General features: G+C 46.6%; 4 non-coding genes across 4 annotated transcripts; 2 read left to right on the top strand and 2 right to left on the bottom strand.

The window, feature by feature from the left end:
• Positions 1-1,768: 1,768 nt before the first annotated feature.
• On the top strand, positions 1,769-1,840 carry TRNAQ-CUG. The gene has a single exon. It is a non-coding gene; the product is annotated as a tRNA-Gln (tRNA).
• Positions 1,841-9,095: 7,255 nt separating this feature from the next.
• Positions 9,096-9,177, top strand: TRNAS-AGA. Its single transcript has one exon. It is a non-coding gene; the product is annotated as a tRNA-Ser (tRNA).
• Positions 9,178-10,860: 1,683 nt separating this feature from the next.
• TRNAM-CAU lies at positions 10,861-10,932 on the bottom strand. The gene has a single exon. It is a non-coding gene; the product is annotated as a tRNA-Met (tRNA).
• A 5,037-nt stretch (positions 10,933-15,969) lies between these two features.
• TRNAS-AGA lies at positions 15,970-16,051 on the bottom strand. The gene has a single exon. It is a non-coding gene; the product is annotated as a tRNA-Ser (tRNA).
• Between the last annotated feature and the right edge of the window lie 218 nt (positions 16,052-16,269).

Raw genomic sequence — 16,269 nt, 5'->3', positions numbered from 1 at the left:
AGGAGTCTGGCACATTTATCACAATCAGTGAGCTAGTATTTATACATTAGTATCAACGTAAGTCCAAAAATTATTCAGATTTCCCTGGTTTCTACCTAACGTCGTTGTGGTTCCAGGACCCTATTCAGAATACCACGTCGTATTTGGTCATCGTGTCTCCTCAGGCTCCTCTTGGCTGTGGCAGTTTCTCAGACTTTCCTTGTTTTTGACGATCTTGGCGGTTTGGGGTACTGCTCAGGTGTTTAGTAGAATGCCCCTCATTTGTCCGATGTTTTTCCCATAATTCAACAGGCGTTATGGGCTTGGGGGGAAAGATCACAGAAGTAAAGTGCCATTTTCGCGTTCATCGTTTACACCATGTCAGGGGTACACACCGTCAAAAACGGCTTCTGGCGGCTGAAGCTGACTGGGGTCCCCGGCAGAAACGCGTTTGTCAGGCTCCTTCCAGCGTTGACCCTTTCCTCCCTTGCCGAGCTGCGCTCTTCGGAAAGCAACCGCTGACCAGTAAGGGGTGCGGAGCTGGGTTGTCCGGTTCTGCTGCTCGGGGACCCCCGAGACTGAGGCCGGTGGCCCGTCGGGAAAGCCGCGGGCACCGGGCTGTAGGAGCTGGAGAGCGGGCTGCACGGTCACTCGGTAGGCCAGCCGTTGACTTGCCAGACGCCTCTTCGCCCGCCTTCATCCGTTCGAGTGCTGCTGTCTGCTTGGTTGCTGTGCCCCTAAGGCTTCGCAGCGCGCGTTGTGCGCCCCCCCGCCGGCGGGAGAGTTCGCGCCGTCTTTCCGCTGGGGAGGCGGCGGGTCGGGGGTCCGGGCACCGGGAGGGGCGGAGCGGCGGGGGCAGCGGGACACGGGCTCTGCGACTGCGGCGCCACCGTCTCTCGCCGCCGGCTGTCACCTGCGCTCCTCGGAGCTTTTCCTTCCGCACCGACGTCTTTTTGCCACGAAAACGATGTCGGCTGCATGCCGACACCTCTCGGGGGCCGCGCTGGGAAGGTTCACCCCGGACACCTGCGAGTATTTACTCAGCGAGGACGCCTTGCTTCCGTCCTCAGCCCTTCCAAGTGACCGTCTGGGGTCGCTCCTGCCGCTTCGCGACACCGGGGAGTCGGTCCTGCTGGCAGTTCGGGAAAGGCTCACAGCCGCTGTCCGGGAGAGCCCGGGCGAAGCTTCCAGAGAGAGCACCTGCTCGGAGGGCGGGAGGTTTGCGTCGCGCTTTTACCCCTGCGTGTCCGCGGGGCGCAGCCTCCCGGGAGCAGAAGGCGCCTCTTCTCCAGGGGCCGGGCCGCGCCGCCCAGGACGGGTCGGCCCCGCGCGCCAAATGACGTCATCCACAGGTTACCCGTCACGGAATTAACCTGCGAGGGCGGAGAGGCCGCGAGCCGGTTGGTCCAGCAGCGCCGGCGGGTGGAGCCCCCGCCGTCACCGCCCGTGCAGGTGGAGCCCCCGCCGCCGCCGCCCCTGCCCGGCAGGTGGAGCCGCTGCACCTGCCGCTGGACAGCCGGGAGGGGGCGGCCGGGCGCACAGAAGCCCGCCAGCTGCAGAAAGGCCAGAGGGCGCCCACAAGCAAGGACCTGTCTCATCTGTCCCTAGAAACCGATTTGCTTTGGGATTTCTCACGAAGAGCCGTGTGCACGCGAGAGAAGACCCGTGTGTCCCGGAGGCAGATACCAAAAACCAGGACGCGAATTTCAGCTTTCCTAAGGACTGCTTGATTTCAGAAATGGACATACATCCTGTCAGGAAGGAGTGCCGCGAATATTGTTGCCCGCGGGGTTCCATGGTGTAATGGTTAGCACTCTGGACTCTGAATCCAGCGATCCGAGTTCAAATCTCGGTGGAACCTAAGCGTTTTTCTTTTCTTATTTATTTATTTTTAAAGTTTCCCTTTTAGTGATGGTTGGCAGGGGACCCCCAGTCCACGTGAACCCCGAGTGCAATCTTGAAGGGGAAGATGACACGGACGCTGTGTGGACTTCACTGACTGCCTGCTGTATTGTTCAAGAGTAGAGGACCATCGTTACTCTTTCTCCCCGTTTTCCTCTCCCACGAAACAGATACTCCGTGACCCTCACAATTTTGAGTTGAATTGAACTTTTCCTGATTTATTGTTTTACCAAATGTAGTGAGCTCACATCGTGCAAAAGGATGCAACAGAGTTGAGGGAGAAGAGAGATTCTCATGAATACAATACTTTCCTGCCCAGAGACAATGAGCCTTCACACTGTCTATTAGGTACAATGACCTGGATTTATGGGTGTTTCATTTTCCACTGAGAAACAAAGATTTGTGAAAACCTATTCATACATTAAAGAAAGAATTTCTTGAACTGTCTCAGATATTTGAACACTACTGGCAGCCCGCATGTAAACTCGAAGCACTTGTGGACAGAGCAAATAAAGACAGATACATTCTCTAAGTGTTTCCACAGTGTGCTTTTGCTCATTTCTATAACATTGATCCACCACACAGAACTGCTCTCTATGATGAATACGTTCCACAGAAATCAGAGCTTTCAAACTGTGTCCTAGGTTATCTCTGCAATCATTTTATTTTCATAAAACTGAATGGTCCGATTGCAAGTTAGTTCATTTTCTGGTAAATGTCTGCATGTGTCACAACTTAAGACAAGTCACTGAGATCTTCAAGAAGTAAATCCAAAGGGCTTTCCTTAGTTTTATTTCATCTACTGTATTTCTAAAAATTGTATATTTCTTATTTCAAGATACAGAGTATCAGGCTATACATTATCTTCTGGGTCTTACTTTTTCACTTAACAATATATTGCTAAAATTAATTGTTACATTTGTTGCAAGTAGCTGCCATTCATTCACTCCTTCATTCATGAATAGTACTCTACTGTGTCAATATACTATACTTCATTCACCTACCTTTTTGTCAATGGGAAACTCACATAATTGTATGTAATACGAATTTGGTTTTGAATTACGTCAGTGCTGGGGTCATGGGAAATTGAAATTGTTTTAGGGCAGAGGAAAGCTGGGATTCAGTAACCACACATTTAGCCGAGAATTTGTAACTTTGAGCTATATTGTTTTCCCTCCAAATGCTCGGGCCCAGTAATAATCACTCACCATTTTGGGGCGCCTGGGTGGCTCCGTCGTTAAGCGTCTGCCTTTGGCTCAGGGCGTGATCCTGGCCTTCGGTTCAGGGCGTGATTCTGGCATTCTGGGATCGAGCCCCACATTAGGCTCCTCCGCTATGAGCCTGCTTCTTCCTCTCCCACTCCCCCTGCTTGTGTTCCCTCTCTCGCTGGCTGTCTCTCTCTGTCAAAATAAATAAATAATCACTCACCATTTTATATTACACTACCCAGTTCTTCCAAATTACTCCTAATCCTTCAATTCTTAGAGTTAACTGCCAGCAGTTCTCCATAGCTCTCTAGGTTCCCCAACATGTATGCCATTGCTAGGCCCTATGCCACCACTGCCTCTAAAAGCTTACATAGCTTACCCAAACTTACCCTTACCAGGAAGCAATTCTGCATAAGACCTATGCCACCTGTTTCTTTCTTCTAAAAGAAGAAATCTCGCTTCTGTACATCCGATTGGCAAAGGTTAGGGCACATGCCTGCATTCTAGCTGCACAGAAGGCTAGGAAATTGAGTTACGCCCTAAGCATGTGCAATTCATAGCTCGGCAGCTTCTTCCTAATAAATGAAGTCTTAGCCATATTAGTCCACTAATTCATCAATGTGATAATCATCTACAATTCCTTTTACATAACTTCCCAAACTTTCTGTTTCCACTATTTTTCTCATGCATTATGATTCATCCACAGAAAGTTATTAAATATAGCAAACAAAAGAATTCTATCAATAAGAAGTAAATTATAAGAATAACCATAAAAAGAAATAAAATCATAAAGGGGAAATTTCTTCATTGACATTAAAAGCTCAACTATATAGTTTGAATAGTAGATCCAGCAGAAATGATGAATAGATTAATGAACTAGAAATTGAAACTAATGACCAAATGGTATACAAAAATTATAAAGAACAGGAACATTCAGAAACACACCAGAACATCTAAATAAACAGTGAACGCATAAAACAATATCATTAGTAATTACTAATTTTGAGATGCAGAAACAAAATGGAACTAAAATAATAGACAACAGTAATATAAGAAATGGGATATTGTGATCAGGGTCAAATCATGCTAGATTTAGTTATTATGAGAAAAGATTTAAAACGTTCAATGAAGTCATAATTCATGCAAAGGCTGAATGACTGTAAAATCACTGTCTGAGTTCATGGCCAAAGCTACACAATAACCATTGGCAAAGAAGGATATAAAATTCCAGGATATAAAAAGAACCAAGAAATATGATCAAGTATTGTTAGCATTATATGTTAATGTATTATATAACATATGACTATATTGGCAAATTGCAATTATACTGTAATTAAAATTTTAGTAGTCAGAAGTTAAAGTATTGATATTATCGTGCTTTACTGTCACTTGCTAAATTTTTCTTCAATCACTGGACTGCACAGTCAGGCCCCCAAAATGCCCTCTTTCATCTCTTAACTTAGAAGGGCCCCATTTGTTTCTCACCATTTCTCCTTTTCTTCATAGACTTCATTATATTCGAATCAATGAAGATTTATCATGATGTAATACATACCTTTAGAGTTTTTCTTCCTTGTGAAAGTTTAATACAGCAAAGTAAACATTCTACTTTTAAATTGTCTTGACCAGATGGGAGGGATTCTCAAACAGGACTTGTTCCTTAAAGGCCCTAAGTTAAGGAGACCCAGGTAGCTCAGATGGCTAAACCACTGACTCTTGATCTTATGGAGGTCTTGATCTCAGGGCCTTGAGTTCAAGCCCTGCATTGGGTTCCATGCTGGACAAATAGTTATAAACTTCTGTTGGGAATGAAAATGTGAGATGTTCTTACTGTTAGCTATCTAGCTAAAGAATTCTCAATATTTATATTATCTTTTTATATTTAATTTTTATTAATTCTTAATATTACATAAAATAAAATAGCCATTTTCACAAACTATTTATTGAAACATTTTCCCCAGAAATAATGAAAATCCATTCATATTTCAACAAATTGATAGTATTTTAATATATAAAGCACATAAGGAGATTTTCATTTATTCTCAATAGCTGGAATTATTATTTTTGTTTAGAATAACTTTTCAGATAGTCACAGTGAACCTGGATGATGTGACTTGTTCATATCACTAATAGTCTTACACCGATTAGATATGATGGTAGACAATACAATCTCATGATTGTTTATTAAACTTGGATTTAAGAGTGCCACAAATGATGGGGAAATAGACACCTGGCTATTTGGCTTAATAAAGGCAAAGGATAAAGGAAAATCAATCAGCAAAGTGTTGAATTCAAGGTTGAAATCAAGTTTCATTACATCCTATGTTGATTTCATTTAGATTTGTTAAGTATGCATATTAAGACCTTAAGGGAAACTACAATAATGATACAAATGTCATATTTAAATTAATTTTTTTTATTTTGAAATGATTGTAAATTCAAATGCACTTCTAAGAAATTATACAGAGAGATCTCCTGTACCCTTTACCCAGTTCCTCCCAGTGGAGACACCTTACAAATAATCCTACAATGTAACAACCAGAACATTGACACAAATACAGTGAAGATAAAACATTTCCATCCCCACCAGGATCCCTGATGTTCTTTCACACAGGCACACCTGCTCTCCTCACATCCCCCACCCCTATCCCCCACGCCCATCCCCCACCCCCAGTACCATCTCTGGCACTGACTGGTTCTCATGTCTATGTGTTCTCATTTAAAGAATATTATATAAGGACACCTAGGTGGCTCAGTCAGTTAAGTGTCTGCCTTCGGGTCAGGTCATGATCTCGGGGTCCTGGGGTCCCAGGGTTCTGGGATCCCGGGTTCCTGGGGTGCTAGGGTCCTGGGATGGAGCCCTGTCCATGGCTCCCTGATCAGCGGGGAAACTGCTTCTCCTTCTGCCCTTTCCCCGACTCATTCTTTCTCTGTAATCATACAGTATACAGCCCTTTGAGGTGAACTGTTTTTTCAGTCACTGTAATTGTTTCAAACTGAGATTTTTATTTGCATTTTCTTTTAATGACCAGTGATGTCGAGCATTTTTCGTGTGCTTATCAGTTATTTAAATATCTTTTTTGGAGAAATGTCTATTCAACTACTTGGCCCATTTTTGAAATTGGGTTTTCTTTCAGTTGTGGAGTTGTGGGAATTATTTATATAGTCTAGGCATTAAACCCTTAGTCAGATATATAATTAATGAATATTTTCTCCAATTCTGCAGGTTGTCCTTTCCCTCTCTTGACAGTACCATCTGACGCACTAACCTGAAAAGCAGATCTGCACTCCTTTCTGGAGGTGCCAGGGGACAATCCGTTGCCTTACTCAACTGGGTCAGAATTCAGTTCCTTGTGGTTGTAAGACCAAGGTTTACTTGCTGGCTGGAAGCTTAAAATGGTTTCCAGCATTTAAGGACCACCACATTCCTTGGTTTGTAGACCCCCTTCCTCCATCTTGAAAGTCAGCAGTGACAGGTTGAATCCTTCTCATGTCCATCTCTCTGGCCTACTGTTTTGCCACCCTTTTCTACTTTTAAGCACTTTTGTGATTAGATTGGGCCTTCCAAGATAATTCAGGTAATCCCCTCATCTCAAAATTTTTACCCTTAATTCCGTTTGCAAAATCCCTTTTGCCATGAAAGGCAACATAGTCTCAAGTACTAGGGATTAGAACACGGACATTTGGGGATACCGTTATTCTGCCTATCACAACGTCTATTCAGTGTCTGTTTTCATTCAGTTTAAGATCTTCCCAGTTCTTGGCATGACAAGTGATTTTCAGTCGATTCCCGGACATTTTGGGTATTATGCTATGGGACTTTAGATCTTGTTTAAACCTTCTGTCTTAGTTGGTTCCCTCAAACATCTAACACTGCTCTGACAGGGGCAGGGCAAACCTCCTCGTTACTATCGGGTTGCAATGGAATTCCAGGTTCCTCATTCAGTCCCTCTTGATACCCAAGGTGTAGGCTCCCTACTGTGCAAGAGAGGGAGTCCTGGCTCCCCACTAGGCTTCCACTGGTTCTTCCCTGGACTGAAGGAGTAGGAGAGCCTCCTCACTGCTCCGCATGTGAGCTCCAAGAACAGGGTGTGCAGCCCTTCCAGCAAAGCAATGATGAAAATCTTTTCTCACCAGTAGGCTTCTTCTGATGCCACCGCAGTGGGGAGGGTTATAGACACTCCATTACTGCCAAGTGGGGGTGGAAGTGCGGGCTCCCCTGTAGGGCCTCTACTGACAGGGTATGGGAAAAGCCTTTTTAAAGCCTGGAGCAATGACAGTCTCAGCCTCTCACCCCTGCTTTCTCTGAGATACCTTGTGGGGGGCGGCAGCAAGCCAGAGTGGAGGGGAGCACCTTGCCGCAGCCCGGCAAGGGTGGGATTCTAGGCTCCCCACTCTGTCTTTGCTGCTTGCGGGTGGGATGAGACTACAGTTTTTTTGATTTCCATTTTCCAGCAAGTGAAAATCTCTAAAACGGAATGTGTAACCTCACTGAATACAGAGGGTTAACTCAAAAATCATAAAGCCTTAGGCTGAACATACAATTTTTAAAATATACAGCTTTTAGAAAAAAGAGGCAAGCTTAGGTCCAGGAACTTGTCAAAGTATCGTCACTTCCTACAGGGGAAGTGCTCTCAGTCTCCTATGCATCTATCTTTCTTTTGACGGATTATGCAGCCCACATACCGACTGTTTGACCCTTAGGGACCCTGTGGTCTCTTAACTATCTTCACAGCTCTGTGGGACAAGCGCCCTAGCTGGTTGTTATGGTAATTGCACATCTCTGGCTTCCTGAGTTTCAGTATTTCCACCAGGCATCTGGTGCTTGGAGTCCTGGCATTCCCATTGCCATTTACAAGCCAAACTCTGTGACCGCCTCTCCAGCGGAGAGCCCTGGCTTGCTCACAGAGCTACCCCCGAAACTTCTCAGTAATTCTAGCGCCCTTCTCACCAGCACGCTTCTGACAGCCTTGCTGAAGGCATTGGTTATCTTGGTGGGAAATGCCTGGGGTCATGTGGGAGCTTCTGGGGTATTGGTTGTGCATTATTTCTGTGTCTGTTTTACTTCAGTAAAAACACAAACTCCGTTTGCCTTGATTGCGGTATCTGTTTAGCAAAAGGAATAAAAGCCAGCATTTAACACAGAGGTTGCTGTATGTTAAGGCTTTTTCTCAGCATATGGCAACATATTAAACTCTGACATTCTCAGGTCACAGCATGAGAAACTGACACAGGGATCTCAAGCAACTCACTTGAAATCACAGGATAAGTGACTGAGCCTGCCCGAGAACCCCGGGGGTCTGGCCGCAGAGTCTGGGTTTGAAATGTTCCATCTCTGCATGAGAAAAATAGGAGCTTTGAAGGCAATTCTTCCATACAATAAATCCACGGCTGAAGATGGTAAGGAAGTTGGGAAAGAAGTCCTGCCTGGACTGTAGCCGACCTACTTTCCTTCAAGTCACGACTCCAAAAAGTGAGGTTTTTTTCTTTGTTTTGTTTTAAAGTAAGTTTGACTCCGTGCTAATGATGCTTATGAATGGGTTCTTAGGCTCTCATGTAGGCCGCCGTAGACACGGCAGCCTACGTTCTATCGGTAGCTAGAAGTGTGCCTTCTTCCTTTTATCTGCTGCAGGATCTTCCACTATGTGGATGTTTCAGAAGTAAATTTGAAAATCGATGGTCATTTGGAAGTGTTCAGATCGGCGCTGGCCTCACAATTCTGCAGCGAGTGCTAGAGCCTGTGTCAGCAGAGTGGGTGTCTCCAGGGTCCCCACCAGAAGCGGACCGAGCAAGAGGCTGGGCTCCAGGAGGTCCCCTGCTCTGTCCCCTCCCAGCAAGCCATCAGAGGAAGGTCCTTGCAGGCGGAGGACGCAGTGCGACTTGGCCAGTTGCCACGCGTCTGAATGATGTCCAACAGTAAGAGACATGAACAGCAAATGCACTTTGCTGTCGAAAAGGTGACCTTTGGAAGAGGCTACTTATGCTAATGAGGCTGGCGGCTCGCACGTAGTCGTGGCCGAGTGGTTAAGGCGATGGACTAGAAATCCATTGGGGTCTCCCCGCGCAGGTTCGAATCCTGCCGACTACGGCGGCTCCCCTCTTTGGGGAGACCACCTCTTGTCTCACAAGCGCTGAGACAGGCTGCTCTTGCCTCCCACCAAGGAACTGGACCCTTCCCCAACTTTGCTCTTTAGAGGCCCACGCAACATTCCGCAGGCTTCCCAGATAGCCAGACATCCGCGCTGTTTTCCGACCAGTTTTTTTCAGAAGCAATTCCACCACAGTCCCCAAAGGGTTTCTTTTCCTCAAAGAACAGCCCAGGCTTTGAGATGCTTTCGTGTTTGCGGCGCTCACAGCCTTGCTCTCCAGGCAGCCTTTCCGGAAGGAAATGTGGATGGCAGCATTTGCACTGATGGAAGCTGGGTTAATTTGTTGACATTCCCTCCAGGGAGGATGCAATGAAAATCACTGAAGCCTGGAAGCAATAAAGGCCGTAACCATAGATAGATATGCATGTTGTACTTTTTCTTGCTCCTTACTTACTGGGTACCCAGAAATGCTCCAACAGGCAACCGTCCTCCAGGGGGTGGGCCCTTCCTGGTGAGCCAGAAATCAAAAGGAGAAAAACAGAAATTTGAACGCTAGATCTTCAGATTCAAAGCCTGCCCCTCTATGGACAGAGTGGTCCATGATGTGAGGGACTATAGGGGTCTTTCCCAAGTCTTGGTAATTCCTAATTCCATCCCAGGCCTTGGGGAGCTGAGCTTTCCTTGCTGATATAATGTTGATTATATCATCATTGTTGACGATAGGGAAGTGAAAGTGGCGGGGACAAAGGAGATCCAAGTCGGGCTGGGTTAACTAGGGTGAGACTGATTCGGGGAGTTTATTCCTGGAATTAGTGGTTGCAGGAAGGGGGGTGTTTCACCACCGCGAAGTCAGGAAAAGAGCAATGGCCTGAAGCAGGTGAACGTCTGCGGGGGGAGCACGTTGTCCTTTGAGGAAGGAGCGGTGCCCCGCGGATAGGAGGACACAAAGATCAAGAGTCCGATTAATGCCTTTTCGACCTGTGGTTGCAGGTCAGGAAGTCCTGGGCCCAGGTCACCAGTTCCCTGTTGGTCTCTTATCTGATTTCAGAGAAAAAGAGGTCGAAGCTCCTTCCGTGGGCTGTTTCAGTCGGCGAGGACCACCTCCCTCAAATCCAAATCCTGGACCTTTCCCTTGCGTCCCCGCACCCCCACTCTGTCCCCAGTGTTCCCTCGGTCCGCGCGCTCGCAGGTCCCGCCGGCGCCTGTCCTTCGGTCCCCTCTCCTCTCGGATCCCGCCTCCTTCCCCCGCGCTGGCCCGGCGTCGCCCCACCGCCACCTGCTCCTCCCTGTCCCTTCCGTGCGCCCGCCGCGCGGGGACTCCCGCTTCTCCGCGTCGGTCCCCAGTGCTCCCCCCCGCAGGTGACCCCGACTTCATCCTGCTCCAGAACTGCGAGCACCTGGCGGTGAAGCAAGTCCTGGGCGCGGTCCTGGTCACCTGAGGCTTCTTTTGATTCGTCATGATGCTGGAGCCCCAGAGTCAGGCCGGCAGCGAGATGCGGGTTAAATAAGAGTGGAGAAAATGTTCCTGAATTCTGTGAGGTTTGAACACACCGCAGCGAAAATGAGGCCATCCTGTCGCAGGAGGATGAGAAGACTTGAGAGGCTGGGGCATCCTTTCCCCCGACGACGTCTCGGCTCCGGGAATGTTCGGGAGGGTGAGTCGGAGCAACAATAAGAGAGCCTAGCAGAGGATGGTTTCGATCCATCGACCTCTGGGTTATGGGCCCAGCACGCTTCCGCTGCGCCACTCTGCTCACACATGGGAAAAGTCACCTCTTCTCCGATTTGATTCTCAGCCTCTTGCCCCGCATCTTACTTGGTTAATACGGCAATAAGATTGTTGCTCTTTCCGTCTTCTCCCTACTCTTCCTTCCTTCCATCCATCTCCTCTAGGCCTTTCGCTCTCGTCCCAGCGTCACGGGCCACGTTACTGCCACACGAGCTCTAGCTCGCAGGCCCCACACATACCAATCCTTTCCTTACAAGGTTGCCAAGCATCCCCTTTGGCGTGGGAATAATGATGGCCAGGATGTCAACTTTTCAGACCAAGAATCGGGCAAAGCCTTCTAAACCCATTCACGAGTCGCGTTCTTTCTCACCCAAAGCGCTTTCCTCGGGATTCCTTCTTGGTCCTCCAGCCGATCGCCTTTCTTCGTTGCCCTCCTCCTGAGCTCGCATTCCGATTTATCAGCAGAAGCGGTCCCTGTCTGCTGGACCTTTAGTTACCCCTCGCCACCTCTCCACGCGGGTGACTTTCGCTCTGCCGCTCTCGATTATTGGAGATCCCAGAGTAAACCCCCTACTTCCGAGTCCTCCCTGCGGGGTCCGGAGCCACCTGCGGTTCCCTGCACCCAGGCCTGGAAGCGCCCGCGCTCGGCTCTGCGCTTCCAGACTCCTGGTCGTCGGGCGGGTTCGCTCGTACCTGCCTCGTTTCATCACTGGGACACCGAGGGGCTCCCGAGTTCACACGGAAGGCCCTAGCGACCCCACAGGCTGCTAAGAAACTGGATATGACAGCTCCCGGAGCAAAGACAGGCGCTTCTCCGAGATGATTTTACCAAAATTTGGGGCAAGTTTCTCCTGATGCAGGCTGGGTTTGTTGCACCTTCAAAACCCTGAAGGTTTCCTCCTTCACCCCGTTTCGATTCCCTTCCGAATTTTGCAGGATTTTCACCTTCTCCGGTAGATTCTGGTAGTTTCTGCTTGTTTCCCTCTTGTCTGCCACAGAAGCCGCAGACCTAGTGTGGACAGCCCAAGACAGAATGCTGCGGGGAAGGGGGGGGGTCATCACTTCTACAGCAGGATTCACTTCCGATATTCTCTTGCAAGCAGTAACAGAGCGCATTGGCCTCCTTCCAGAAGACCATCACTTGGCCTATGCACCTGTGTGCATCAGTCGCCATGACTCCTGAATGCTCCCCCGGGAAACTGAACTGAACTTAAAGCCAAGACCTTAAAAAAGGATTTGTGGAAATTCACCCAGGGACTTTGCCATCGCTACTCAAGTCCATAAAGCTAAGCCCAACTCCTGGCACCTGTTCTTAGCTTGACTGACAGCCATTTTTTGGCTTTTGGTTAAGAGTTCTAATTCAGACGCCTGCTTTTTCTGTTGTCTGTGGTACTAGAGCTGGAAAGCAGGAGAGGAGCTGCAATCTTCTGTTTTACAGCTGGAGAGCCCAGTTTGTCTCCCTTCGGGTTGACAAGTTAAGGCCCTCCAGTTCTCCCTGACGTTGAACTTGGCTCTGCTGCCTCACTCCAGCCTACTTCCTCTTCAGATTTTATTTCCCGCTGCCCTGCTATCCCTCTTGGCAGTGAAGTGAGTTTATCTTCGATTCCGTGATCCTCTGTCTTGGTCTTCATCTTTTCAGGCGCAAAACCTTAGAGTCTTCCCTTGACCCAGGGAAAATCAGGCTTTAAGGGACTGTTTATTTGATATATAACAGAGGAGATGGAAATTCCCTAATTAAATAAGAAGTAGATTGAAAAAAAAAAACAACCCAGGGGCGCCTGGGTAGCGCAGTCGTTAAGCGTCTGCCTTAGGCTCAGGGCGTGGTCCCGGTGTTCTGGGATGGAGTCCCACATCAGGCTCCTCTGCTGGGAGCCTGCTTCTTCCTCTCCCACTCCCCTGCTGTGTTCCCTCTCTCGCTGGCTGTCTCTCCGTCACATAAATAAATAAAATCTTTAAAAAAAATAAAAATAAAAAAATAAAAAAACCCCATAGAGTTAGATCCAGCAAGATAACTCACTGGAACGAAGCAACTGTCTTGAACTTTGGCTCTCTCCCAATGAGGTGAAATAACACATTAAAACATATATTTGAAGCCAAAATTACTTACTCTTTGACATAATTAGTCAAATAGATGACCGCCATGCTGTTATGACAAACTGGCATGTTGCACTTTGTCCCAGAACTGGCAAGACTCCTTAATTTGATCTAATCTCCAGCTTCCTACCTTGTCAACCTCTGATGGCCATCAATGAGCTACACTCCACACCAGGACACACTCTGATAGGCGTGGGGAGACAGACCAAATCAAACAATAAATACTCCACAACTGTGAGAAATGATGGAGAACACAGACATGTATTCACGCTGTCAGATTATGTGTAAAAAGATTTCAAAACTCTAAAGACCTATAGTTCTTGCTTCTTTAAATAAAGCACGGAACATGCTGGAATATTCTGCAGCAGATAATATGAACGAGGCATGTTCTACGTACTGATGAGAATTACATACATAGTGTGTGTAAATCTATGTGTACTTGATGTCACTGCAGTTGTGAGAAATGATAAAGAGAGAGCACCTGACCCCGGTTTCTCCCCGTGGTAACATCCTGGCACGTTACAAGGACACGAGTGGGATGTTGACATTGATACAACCCTCCAGTCTTATTCGGACTCATCGTTGAGTGTGGTGCTGGGCATTTAGCTCTGTGTGGTTTTATCCCATGGGCAGAGTCCCGTATCCACCACCCCAAAAGTGCGGCTTCATCACAGCAAGAATCTCTCCTGTCGCCTTTTAATAACCGCACCCACCTTCTCCCAGCACTCCCTCCCTAACACCGGGAAAGCAGACACTGATTCTTCGTTTCTCTAATTTAGTCATTTCCGGAATGTTGTAGACGTGGAATCAAGCAAAATAAAACATTTTCAGATTGGCTTCTTTTCAGCCTAATTCCCCAGAAAGTCATCCAGGTTCCCACGTGCACCTATCGTCCATCCCTTTGTGTTGCTGAGGAGCTCTGCGTAGTGTAGATATGTCACAGCTGTCCAGCCATTCACTCGAGATATTGTTTCCAGTTCAGGGCTATTCTGGGTAAAGACACTGGGGAAAATTACATATTCATCTTTGTGGGAACATAAGTTTCTATGTCTTTGGAATAAATACCCAAGAGTGGTGTTTATTACTGGATTATCTGATAGTCTCCTGTTTAGTTTGGTAAGAAACTGCCAAACCGTTTTTCTGACTCACCATTTTACATTCCCACCATCCGTGTATGAGTGATTTGAGTTTCCCCACATCCTCTTGGGAATTGAATGCTGTACTTTTAGCCCTTCCGATACATGTAGGGTGATGTCTTGTTGTATTTTTAATTTCTATTTCCCTAATGGCTGATGACATTGAACTTTTTTCATGTGCTTATTTGCCATCTGTGTATCATCAAGGGTGAAATGCTGAAATGTCTCTTCATGGCTTTTATCCATTTTCTGACTGAAGTGTTGGCTTTCTTTTTTAATCTGTTCAGTTGTGAGAATTCTGTGCACATGTTTCAGAAACTGACCTTTGTCACGTATGCGATTTACGAATGCTTTTTTCCCCCAATTTGTAGCTTGTTTTTTTCAACTGCTTCATAGTGTCTTTTGCAGAGAAAAAATTTTTAATTTTGAAGGGATCCGATTTATCTCTTTCCCTTTTAAGGACTGGGCTTTTGGTATCAAGTCAAAGGAATCTGCCCGACCCTAGATTGTGAAGATCCACTATGGTATTTTCTAAAAGTTTTATAATTTTACATTTCAGTCTATGATTCGTTTTAATTTTTGTGTACAGAATGAGGTTTAGGTCAATGTGGGTTTTTGTTTTTGTTTTGCTTTGTTGCTGTTTTGTTGTTGTTGTTCCCCCTACGGCTGTCCAATGGCTCCAGCACCATTTGTCGAAAAGACTATTTCTCCTCCATTCAATTTTTTTCCTGCGCTGTTGTGAAAAATCAGTTGGGCGTATTTCTATGGGTCAGTATATATTTTTAAGGGAAAGAAAAAAAACCAAGAAGAACACTGTGTATGCGTTTGTACCATTCATTTAAAAGGGTGGCTTAGTGGTTAAGCATCTGCCTTCTGCCAGGTCCTCATCCCAGGGTCCTCCCTCTCGGGGGAGCTCAGGCTCCCTGCTCAGCGCCAAGTCTGCCTCTCCCTGTCCCTCTCTCCCTCCCCTCTGCTCATGCTCTCTTTCAAATAAACTTTAAAAATCTTAAAAAATATATAGAGTGGCCTGAATATTATACACACACATAACTCTGGAAAGTCATACAAAAACTCATCCACTGGGGAGGGAAACCGAAGAGCTAGAGCCCATAGATAGAAAGGACATTTATTTCACTGACTGTATCCCAATATCATTGGAGCTTCATATCATGATTATTATTTTTTAAATAGTTTAAATATTAAAATTCTTAACAGGCAACAAAAATACACTCTATGTCAGTTGATGACAGCTTCATTTTAGACCTTGTTTGCCAGCTACATGGAAGCAAATGATTTTACTGTCTTCGGATAGAACTTATTTCTGCCACATCTTTACTTACTTGCCCCATAAACAGGCTGGCGTTGTGTTAAGCAAGCATGGAATTCCAGATCGGCCTCACACAGGTAGATGAAAGTTATGAGCGGGCTCGGAGATACCAAGGATACGGTTGGTACGCGAGAAAGGAAATCTCTGAAAAGGTAACAGTCTGGTGGACTCCCACTAACTTTTATTCTTTTAGAAAGAGTTGCCTTCAAGGAGGATTTTGATGCAGGAAACACCAAGGTATCTCTGAAATTTGGATTCTTCTTGGGACAAAAGAAAACACTAGGACTCCGTTCAAACCTACTAGATAATATGGTAATTATGAATTCCTTTTTTTCTGGCCAGATTGAGAGACTCCATCATAGGCCAGTTAATCTCAAGGCCAAAACAGGGAAGTTCAGTAAAGGAGGATGTATCGCTTACAGTTTAGATACAAAACACATTTCTTTGGACTTGCCGCTATGTAGGATTTAGGATTTCAAAGGAACCTACAAGATGTCAAAACACCCGTAGTCGGCAGGATTCGAACCTGCGCGGGGAAACCCCAATGGATTTCTAGTCCATCGCCTTAACCACTCGGCCACGACTACATGCCAGAGCCTGCCCTTGATAAGGTAGATAGCCCAGCGGTACTGTACCTCGGCTCTCCACAGGATCGGATTGCATACCAGAAGTGTATTTGGGGTCTATCTCTCCTATTCTTCAATGTCATTTGGATGACAATGATGGTGTTGCACCGTGTTGGCCAGTAACTCCCTATCCTCAGAACTGGAAGGACTACTGATTCTGACGGGTCCTTGGAATGAGA

This window comes from Ursus maritimus, unplaced genomic scaffold, assembly GCF_017311325.1.
Source record: "Ursus maritimus isolate PB19 unplaced genomic scaffold, ASM1731132v1 scaffold_30, whole genome shotgun sequence".
In the NCBI taxonomy this organism is placed as follows: domain Eukaryota; kingdom Metazoa; phylum Chordata; class Mammalia; order Carnivora; family Ursidae; genus Ursus; species Ursus maritimus.
The sequence above is the reverse complement of the archived record's forward strand: the minus strand, read 5'-3'. Positions and strand labels throughout refer to the sequence as shown.